The sequence below is a fragment of the Protopterus annectens genome, chromosome 6.part0 (assembly GCF_019279795.1).
Source record: "Protopterus annectens isolate FY-2018-M chromosome 6.part0, PAN1.0, whole genome shotgun sequence".
NCBI lineage: Eukaryota > Metazoa > Chordata > Ceratodontiformes > Protopteridae > Protopterus > Protopterus annectens.
The window spans coordinates 1,044,589,910-1,044,600,976 of NC_056737.1; positions in this window are offsets into that span (position 1 = coordinate 1,044,589,910).

Here is an 11,067-nt window from a genome sequence, read left to right on the forward strand (position 1 = left end):
TTATACACATGATGGGTTGATAGATTGACAGGGTTTGTGTGGACATGCATTTAGTGAGTGACTTCACATCTGACAGTGATATGTCTCTGACATACTCTCCACTGGCATGCTGCCCACAGACTGGCCACATGTTTGCCTGTTATGTTTTGTCTGTTCCCCAGACAGTTGGTGTCCTTGGAAAATCAATCGGGGACTTGGGAATGCAGTCAGTAAATACTCACATCTATTGGTATTACAGACTTCATATTCCTCATAAAGGATATGTTACAACAAACCCAGTAACATCTGCAACTGTCTCAATTTATGACAGCTATATGTCCAATCTGCTCCTGTGTTTGTGCCTCTGTCCCCAAATGATGTCAGGCTTTGTCCAGATGTCAATGAGGCTCAGACGTATTTAGTATCGTTATTTCTTACCTTCGTTCCTGCTATTATCCCAGTAAACCCACAGACATGTCCGGGGAAGAGGCTAGACTGTCAGGATTGTGTACACATGTCATGTGTGCATGTTATTTGGGCTGTGTATGGGGGCGGGTAGATGTAAGTGTCATGGCTCCTCTTTTTATCTGACTGTGCATGCTGCAGTTTCTGCTGATCTATTGGCTGTATGTGTTTGCAGGGTCAGACTGAGACATGTCCTGTACCAAGGTCAGGATTCAGACTACACTGAGAATTGGGACTGTTTATTTAGGGCTAGTGTGTGAGTGCCAAACAATGATGTATTTGTTCACACAGTCTGTATACTCAACTGTTCATTTGACTTACCGGTATGTGACTGTGACTGTGGTGATATTCGTTGTGGGTATGCACTTTCACACTGGTGTCTGTTTTTCAGTGCTCTTACATCCCTGTAGTGCCTGATATACTTGCAAATACATGTGTAATTACCCATAGCAGATTTTCTATTTAAATTACTTGGTGTTATTTCACTAAATATATGTTAGAGCCCACAGGAGGGTGTTACTGCAGCAGTTGTGTTAGCTTATCTACGCCAATACTTCAAATATGTCTCCATTTTCATGGCTTCCATCCACCACTTTGTCAGCCTTGGTCAAGATTCATTGCAGAATGGGGTTCTGAGCATACCTCTCAACTGGCTGGATTGTTTCAAGATGTCCAGGTTTATTGATCATATTTCTGGTATGTTTGACAGATTATTATCATTTCTCTAGTAATTACTGTGATGATATGATGATTGCTGTCAGTAAACAATGACATACATTTCATTTTCATACCTCACATCCATCAGAATATGTATGCTGAAACAAACTGTGTCACTCTGTCAAGAAGAGTACAGGGGACAATGACCTCTTCCATCCTGGATGCAAAAGCATTAGTTATGATATGTGCCACACAGAAGGACTTTCTGACCACAGTGGCATTGTGGTGGTTAAATGAGACATTGCTTTCAACCTGTGTACCCATATCTCTTATAACACCTTCTGTGTTCAGGGGACTACCATCGATGTGGTAATTCATGGGAACAGGGTTTTCCCCAAACTGGATGAAAACACATTTTCTGACATTGAGCTTAAGGCCATGGCTCTGACACCAGTCATTGGTCCCAGTGAGGCCTTCCTGTAGGAGCCCAACATAACTTGGGTAGTTAATAATAGCTCCCAACTTGCAAATGTCTGCAAATTTGTCAGCCAGAGTCCCTTCATGTTGACATGGACGTCAGCGACGTAGATACCAAACACGAGAGGACCCAGGACAGAACCCTGTGGGACTCCACTTATGATTGCTCGGCAGTCTGACTTGGAGACAGTTATTTTCACACTGTGAGTTCTATCTGTAAGCCAATTTGCAACCCACCTAGTGATATAGGAGTTGATGCCTAGTTTAGTGAGTTTTTGCATGATTCCGGAGTGGGGAATGTTATCAAAGGCTTTGGCCAGATCAAGGTAGGTTGTATGAGCCACCTTGCCTTCATCCACAGCTTGCTTGGGTGACTGACTCAAAGAAGTTGACCAGATTGATTGAGCATGCATGACCTACCCTTCACAAAACCAGACTGTGTGGAATCCTGAGTCTGGAGATTCCCATATCCATGTTTATTAGGTGCATGGTGATGATGCATTCCATAGCTTTGCATAACAGACTTGTCAGGCTAATAGGACAATAGTTTCCAGGATCTGTAATCGCTCCTCCTTTGTGGAGAAGGATGATGTAGGAGTGCACAATTTGGTAGGGACAAAGCCTGAGGTGAGGCTGTGATTGAACAGGGTGCACAGGTGAGGTGCCAGTTCACTCTGTAGTTCATGTAGAACATAGCCAGGGATATTGTCAAGTCCTATAGAAGCTGTATTCTTGGCCTTGGACAGTGGTGTTTTAACCTGTGCAGCAGTAATACTGGGTGCCTGGCAGTGTACTGGTATTGTGATTGGCCCTTGGGGGGAGAGGGCTAAAGTTGGCACTGAATCTGTCAGCCAGTATATTGGTAATATCTGTTGGCTCAGTCTAGGAGGTACCATTGTTCAGAGCAAATCTTGGTATTGCCATGAAGATTCTTTACAAAACTCTAGGAGGCCTTGTGGTTGTCTTTACTATGTGCTGCAAGTCTGTTTTCATAGCTAGATTTATAGTATTTGATGAGGGATCTCAATTTTTAATTGAGGCTGATAAGGGTTTTTTTCCAGTCTTGGGACTTCATCTTGTTCCATATCAGTTTCCTCCTCCTGTTGTAGAGTGTCTTTATGGATGGAGACCACCAGATTGGCTTCCTTTTGTTGGAGGTGAGGGTCTTGGTTCTATTGGTATGGTGGAATCCATGCATTTGTGTACATGTTCATAATGCATTGGTGTTTGATTCAGCAGTCATGCAACTAGTCTCTATTTGCATGTCTGCCATGAGGTTAGCCACCTCTGTTTTTAGGAGGCCAAAGTTAGATTTGGAAAGGCTTTTCATGGTGGTTACCTTTGCGGGGGGGGGGTGGGAGAGATGTGGATTTCTAAAGGTGATTACTTTGTGGTCAGGTCTAACAAGGGAGGAGTTGACTATTGGTGTACCACAACAGTTGCCCATGTTAGTAAAGATCAGATCAATGATGTTGCTACCTGTAGTGGGTGTAGGAATGAGCTGTTCCAGGCCATTGGAATTAATGAATTCCAGGAAACGTTGGGCAAGTGCATTGGTACATGAGTAGCTTTCCCAGTTAATAGTGGGGTAGTTGAAGCCAACCAGTATGAGAGTGTTAGGTTGGACACTAATATTCTCCAGGGTGATTTGGAACATGGAGTGTGAGTCGTGGGACATGGTTGGGGACCTATAGCAGGCTACAACCTGAATCACTGTCTTACCCAATGTTAGCTACACCTGCAGTATCTGTGATGCATTATGTTGGGTACCACTCTGGATGTGTGCCCATCCTTTATGAATATGGGCATACCACCACCTTTGGAGCTTCAGTCCACGTTCTGCAGCCAAGAGGTGTGGAATGAGTTATAGGCTGGTAGTGCAGGGGTGCTTTCTGCTGCCTTTAAGCAGGTCTCTGTTACAGTGCAAATGTCCCTGTTCTCCAGTTTAAGGAGGACATTCCAGTGAGTGCATTTTCAGATTTAGATTTCTAGTGTTCAGGAGCATGACCCTCAGACTGTATGTGTTTGTAGCTGTTATATATTTATGTATACATATTTACTTTTCTATATATATATCTATATGTATATATGTATATATATTTTATATATATATATATATATATATATATATATATATATATATATATATATATATATATAAATCTACATATATTATGTACTTATTTTTCAATATATGAAGGTCCATAGTATTTCAAATAAAGTTAGTGAAATCCATGCCTGGATAGCCTTTCACACCCCTGATGTCATCACCCTAACAGAGACCTAGCTAAAACCCCAAACATCTGATAAGGACTTTCTCCCTACTGGTTATAATATACTTTGCTTAGATCACCAAAACAAAAAAGGGGGTGGTGTAGCCATCCTCTACTCCAACCACCTCACCATTACAAGTATTCTGCAACCTATCCCATCCTTTTCTCTTGCTGAACTACTTACAGCTAACCTGAAAATCAATGACCACACCACCATCACAGTAGCAGCCATCTATATTCCTCCAGGAGACAACATTCCCTCTGCTCGAAAATATTCTTTCATACTTTTCTCAACACATCCCCAATGAAACTATCCTCCTTGGGGATGTCAATATTAACTGGTTAACTCTCAGTAATCTAAACTTTAATACTCATATTAATGTATATGGCTTTACACAGCTAATCTCCCAACCTACTCATACAAATAACTCTCACACATCTTGTACTCTTATTGACTGGGTACTTGTATCTAATCCTTCCAAATATTATAACCCTAAAACCTTATCAAACACCCTGAGCAATCACTCCACTATAAAAGTGCTTAGGTTCACTCCCCACTTCTCAAAACCTCCTAGATTTATCAATTGTTGCAAGCTCTCTAACTTCCATCCAGAAACCTTTAATGCCCTCCTATCTAAAGTAAACTGGAAATTCTTTACCCAACTCCCACTAGAAGAAGCAGTCCTAGCTTTCAACTCCACCTTCCTTAGCATCTTGGACTCACTTGCTCCTGCTCGCAAAGTCCGAATTAAGTGCACCATATCTCCATGGCTTTCAAAAGCCACTTGTACCCTTATGATAACTAGAAACAAATTATGGAAACAATGGTCACAAACTAAGTGCCCTGCAGACTTACAAAATATAAAGAACTCAGAAATTTTACAAAAAAACACATAAACAAAGATATAAAGGACTTCTATAACAAACCTCCCACAGCCCTAAAATCTAATGTAAAAAATTTCTGGAACTCTATTAACCAAATATTACATCCTGGTAATCTTAGCTCCCCAAATCCATGCCCAGACAAGACATCTGAAGAAACTGTCACTATGTTCAATACCTATTTTATCGATTCAATATCTAAGCTACTGAACCCTAACCCAAACTCCTCTACTACTAATATCTCCAACTTTTCTGAACCTACTCCTAATACTATCACCTCAAATACCTTCTCCCTCAAAGCTGTATCTACTAGCTAATCAAAACTCTACTCTCTAAATTAAAACATTGCTCAGCATCAGCTGACAATATTCATTCCACTTTTCTTCCACTAGCAGCTGACTGTCTTGCTCTCCCTGTATCTATCCTAATTAATCACTCTATCTCTGAATCTAAAATCCCTTCCATCTGGAAACATTGTTATACTCTACCTATACACAAAGGAAGAAACTCCTCTGATATCTCCAACTTTAGACCTATCGCTATCCTCTCCCCTCTCTCTAAAGTACTAGGAAAAATGTATTCATAAACAAGTTATGCAGTATCTAATACAGGAAAATCTGCTTACACCCACTCAACATGGCTTCAGACCCAAACATAGAACCACTACAGCTCTATCATCCTTCCTCAATACTGTCTCTATAGCCATGGACGACCATAGACTTATTTCTTGCCTATTCTTGGACCACTCAAAAGCTTTCAACACTGTCTCATAATCTCTTCTGCTGCACAAACTGCATAGCCTCAACTTCTCCTCTAATACTGTTGCATGGTTCCCCAGCTACCTCACTGTTAGATCTCAATCAGTGAGATGGCCCTCTGCACTCTCCCCTCCTCTCCCTGTAAAAAATTATGTACCTCAAGGGTCTATCCTAGGGCCTTTATTTTTTAATATCTTTACTAATCAGCTCTGTACTTCCTGTCCTCAGTTATCTTTAGTGCAATATGCAGATGACTTTACAGTCATCACCACAGCCAACTCTCCCTCTAAGCTCTTCTCAGCTACTCAGGCATCTTTTAACTTAGTTGAAACATGGCTCTCCAACAACCAGCTCATCCTTAACCCTAAAAAAAAAAAAACAAAGCTGTTACTCTCCCTACCTAAAAAGTTCAACAATATTAAACACTCCTTCTCCACATAGTCCCTTAATAACACTCCCATTCAGGTAGAACCCAGTACTAAGCTCTTATGTGTAACCATCGATGATCAGCTTAAATTCAACTTGCATCTTAATAACTGTATCAAAAAGACTCATTCAAAACTAGAGCACCTTTACTGTAACAAGAAATTCCTTACCTCAAGATTACTCTCTCTCTTACCTACCTTCTACCCAGTCTAATGTACAATTCTCAAATTCTCACAAATCTTAACTCAGCACTCCTGACCAAATTCAAATCTACCTACAACAAGGTAGGTAAATTTGCTGCCCAACAAACCTACACATCCCATCACTGTCTCTCTCTAAAACACCTAAACTGTCTTGAATTACCCCACCAGCTTCTTCTCTCAGCTCCAGATCATCCATTCTATCCTGTACCAGCCTTCCTACTGCCCAGCACTATCCCCTCTCATCTCCCATTATTCTCCCTCCAGACCTCTCGAAGCTCTAACCAAGACCTACTACAAATCTACAAACCCAAGTCTAAATTTGGATGCAACATGTACAGCTATCACCCCACCAAGGGCGCCCACAGGCAGGTGCAAGGGGGTGCACTTGCACCCCCCTGGAATCTGCTAAGCATTTCAAACAGTTTTTTTTTTGTGGCTGAGCATTTATTTTTTTGTGCGTTCTTCTTTAAGAAGATCGCGGGTAGGCGTGCTGACATCATCACGGGAACTAGACTACATGGGCTGACATCATCACTATGTGAAAGCGAAGACAGGATATTTGAGCGGGAACGGAAGATGGATTATGCGGAAGACAAGATGTTTGAGCGGGAACGGAAGATGGATTATGCAGCCAGGAACGGAAGATGGGACCCATTCAGGTCAGACGGATTATGCAGGAAAGATGGGACCCATTCAGGTAGTGTGTGTGTGTGTGTGTGTGTGTGTGTGTGTGTGTGTGTGTGTGTGTGTGTGTGTGTGTGTGAAATGCCCCAGGTGTACATGGTGGTAGGTAGAGAATAAGGCTTGAACTCTGTACCTTGGGCCCAAGTGGCAAGAGCCTGAATTCCCTACCCACCACCATTTGTAAAAATATTTCAGGATTTTCCCTCATACCTTTTCTGTTCCTCATAAAATCTGTGGTTTCTGCATTTGTGTCCTTGTTGCCTGACAGCTAAGTGTTATTATTTGGTTATATTCTTGGATGTCTGGAGTGTTTCTCCCTGGGCCTCTGCTAAAAAAATTGCTTTTTTGTTTTCAAAGTCAGACTTTCCTGGTTAATAAATGTAAATGGACACATTTCAATATTGGACTTCTTTTCTTCAGAAAGTGTATGGTAACAAAAGCAAGCTTTTATTCTAGCAATTTTCTAAGTGTACAAGATGGATATTTGAAATGTATCCCTGTGTTTGGGACTGTATTCCCCATTATTGGCTTCATCCAGGTTTTGTGCTAGGGTTGAGAGTTATGGTAAGAATTGAATTCACTGAATATGTTTGGGGCTGTATTCACCCAGTATTGACTTTGTTCAGGTATTTATTGGCTTCATCCAGGTATTTATTGGCTTCATCCAGGTTTTTTGCTAATGTTGAGAGCTATGGTAAGAACTGATTTCACTGAAAATGTTTGGGGCTATATTCTCTCATTACTGGCTTTGTCCGGTGTTATTTGCTAAGAGGTTGAGAGCTATGGTGAGAACTGAATTCACTGAATGTTTGGTGGTTGTAGTCACCCATTATTGGCTTTGTTCAGGTCTTTTGTGCTAAGAGGTTGACAGCTGTGCTATGGTGAGAACTGAATTCACTAAATGGTAAAGTTTCAGTCTTCCTCTTTCACAAAACAGCTGATTTGGCGTAGTGGTATGTTGCTTTGACTTTTGCATGGGGTCCCCTGGGTTCAAGTCGTGGCAGTGAAATGTATGGTGGTAATGCAGCATTTTATTCTAGCAATTTTCGAACATTATACAAGCAATGTTTAAAATGTGTCCCTGTTGTTTGGCCTTTTGCCCCCCCCCCCAATAAATTTCGACTTTTTCCAGATTTCTTGTGCTGCAAAGTTCAGAGATACAGCTGAGTGTCGAGTAGATTTTACAAGGAGCTGAGAGCTGCAGGGGAGCAAAAGTTTAGTGCTGATTATGTTTAGTCTGCTTACATTAATAGCACAACAGATAGTGTACTTGCTTTAGATGCTGAAGGCTGTGGGTTCTACTCCCGCAGTAGGTAAATGCATTGCTGATGCTGTATTGTGTTGTAAAGGGGGTGGATGCTGCAGTCCTTTTGGCAAAGATACCTAGTAACTATGAACCTGTTAACAGTTTGCTATCCATTCTCTATTGCGGTATTACTAGCTTTTCATTTTACTGCATGCAACAAAGGCAATTTATTCTTCAAGGGTAACGGGCACTTTATTTGTAGATTAAACAATGACATATAAAGTGTTTGCTAGCAGCAACCTCTATTAGTTACAAATTTCTTCAATGTGGATTTTACTACAGAGATTGTGTATTTTTACTGATACTGGTGGACTTGAGTAGACTTTATGATGGAAATGTTCTGAATTGGGCAATTTTGTCATTGGTGGATGCTTTTGTTTCTTTGTTTACTGGAAAAATTTTCAAAACAATAAATTTAAAATGCCCTTTAACAACTGTATTGTACAAGGAATATAATGTAATACAGTCAGGAAGGTGTATCAAAGAGCATGTGTATGTTATGTTCGAGGGGCCTATGATTTTGAAGACAGCCCAGAGTTAATATTTGCAATTGGCAAAATGTATTTTCTCTGAAAGTGGGTTTCGTGCTGTTTCAATGCATGTGAGTTTCAAGGGCAGAGAAGTATTAATGTTAGTCTATTTTCATTGAGACTGCATTGCTTTAACAGATGTGTATTAGGGTTTGTGCTGTAAAATGCAAAATAACTTTCAAATGAAATCCTAAACCATCGCAGAAGTAAAGCAGTATGCACATTAGTGTTTATGGTAAATGGGGCAAAATAACCAAGGAATGGGACATTGGAATGGCTGCAGGGGGGGGGGGCTCCATTTGACCATGATTTTGTGAGGGGGGGATAGCAAACTCAGACAGCCCCGGATGAACTATACCTCTCAGTTGTCCATATCTTTGCAGAATTAATAGATATTTGCTGCTTATTTTTGGTTTGTTTCTCAAAATTTGTGGTTTTCTAGCAAATCATTTAGGAATGAAGCCATTAAATGACAGACATTGAGTTTCAGATGTCATAACCTTCAGAAAAATGCATGCTAATGCAAGACTAAGTTTATATAAGAGCAATTTTCAGTAGTGTTTCTATGTTCCCCAATATATTTGGCCTTGTTCAGATTTCCTGCATTAAGAGGTTGAGAGGTACCTGCAAATCACTTTGTAGATTAGGAATATCCAAACATCTCAATTGTCCCCAATTCTGGCTCAAAATGTTGCTCTTGCTCTCCCCTAATAATGCCTCCTCCAAAATGGCAATTTTGGAAGAAAATGTGGAGGGTTTACAATTATAACTGTAATGATCAGTTGTAGATTACCTTTATTTCAGAAATGCATGTGGATGCTCTTATTTTGTTAGCTGCTTCAAGTTAACTGTTAATATTAAAAGGTGTCCCTTTTTGACAGGTATTTTGCATCCCATTTTGGTCTGTTTTTCATAAAATTGTGGTTTCTGGCAAATTAATGGCAAGTCATTAAAGATTGAAGTTAGAAAATAATGGCAGACATTTGAGTTTCAGATTTTATACCCTTCAGAAAATTTGTACTAATGCAAGATCTACCTGTTCTATTAAGTTAATAAGAGCAATATTTAAAAATTGGCCTTATTTTTGGGCCTGTGTCCCACTTCTAGTTCTATGTATTTGTCCAGATTTCTTGCTCTGAAGTTGAGAGGTAGGAGTGTCAGAGCCTTCAAATTATGACATACTTATTGCACCCCAGCCCCCATTGTAGTGGCTCGGGATGTGTCCAAGGAAGGCAAGAAGCAGTTATGCAGTATGTGCAGAGTATTCCCCCATCCAAGGTAGATCACAAATATGACCGTGGCTTTTCATCTGTCCTTGATTTTGCAAAATGTTCTGGTTTTCTATCAGATTTTTATACTGTTGATTTATGCTTCTTATTCAGGAACTGCATGCTATCACAGTGTCCTGTTGCTCTGTTTAAGTAGCCATGGTTTAATGAACATCAGGTAAGCTTGTCGGAGATTGTAAGATGCAAGTAAGCTTTAGTAAGCATATTGTTAAAGAATTGCTAGCATTGAAAGCCTTTTCGTTGCCATGCAGAGAATATTTACATAGCTAGATAATGTATAAGCCTTGGGTATTGAAATGCATATGACAGTATTTGTAATAAGGACAGGATTACAGTATTTTCAGAAGCTCATTACATTTTATTGGAGACCAGTGTCTTATAGCAGTGTCTGTTAGTACACTTGTAGTTGGGTGGCTTTAATGGTATATGGTAAATAAGCATTGCTACCTTACTTAAAAGCCAAGCCCTGCAACAACTAGCTCCACAATGAAGTCAAAACACAATAGCTCTGGTGGGTAAATGTACTCTGTAGTAATCAAAAAAAGGCAAATGTTTGAAATGACTACAGCTTATGTGCAAACACAATAGGTAGTGATGAAACAATGCTCTGCTAAAAATGCTTTAATGCTCCACATTGCTGAGCTGCAATCACTAGCTACCAGGATTTCACCCACTTCAGATCAAGCACGGTGCCGTTCAGTGCAACCTTCCCAGAACTAATTCAAGTCTGACCAGAATTATTTGGTGTGTGTATGAGGGAGGTAGCATACCCCTCAGCTGTCCAGATTTTTGCCCCATATTCCTCTTAAAGGATTGAAGTTGCTAAATAATGAGACATTTCAGTTTTAGATGTCATGTCATTTAGAAAAATGCATACTAACACAAATCCTGTTACTCTTGCAATTTTCTGAGAGCCATATTTATAATTTGTCCCTATTTATTTTAGGCTTTGTCAAGATTTCTTGCACTAAGGGTGAAGCCTTGAGGGGTGTGGTATCTTTGTAAGAGAGAGAGAGAAAGTGAAATGCCCAAGTTAGAGTTAGCAGGTGGAATTTTCAAGTGCATTTTCAAGGAACTGTGAGTTTTAAGGGAAGCAAAGTTCACTGCTGCTCATGCCAAGTCTATTTACAATGTGCAA